Below are 346 nucleotides of genomic sequence, written 5' to 3'. Positions count from 1 at the left end.
ACAAACATGAAAAGATTTCAGAGTATTGAAAACATAGTTTACCTTTATACCTTTAATGTCTTGACTGTCCCCAGCTTCAGTCTGTAGATCACCAACAGCATAATCAGAACTTCCAGGGGTGCGCTGGGGACCACATACATTTGGATCATCACTCTGAAACTCGTGATTCACAGTACCTGCAAAAGTACTGAGAATGACTAAAGTTTTCAATAAACCCACCAGTGCTGTGTGAACCCAACAACAGCATCCTAGTTCACTGGTATCTTGGACTCTAACGTACTGTACTGGCTAGGATGTGTTCTATGAGTAAAAGATAAAGCGCTTTTGTAAGTCGCTCTGGATAAGA

The sequence above is a fragment of the Electrophorus electricus genome, chromosome 11 (genome assembly GCF_013358815.1).
Source record: "Electrophorus electricus isolate fEleEle1 chromosome 11, fEleEle1.pri, whole genome shotgun sequence".
In the NCBI taxonomy this organism is placed as follows: Eukaryota; Metazoa; Chordata; class Actinopteri; order Gymnotiformes; family Gymnotidae; genus Electrophorus; species Electrophorus electricus.
Note: the sequence above shows the minus strand (reverse complement) of the source record.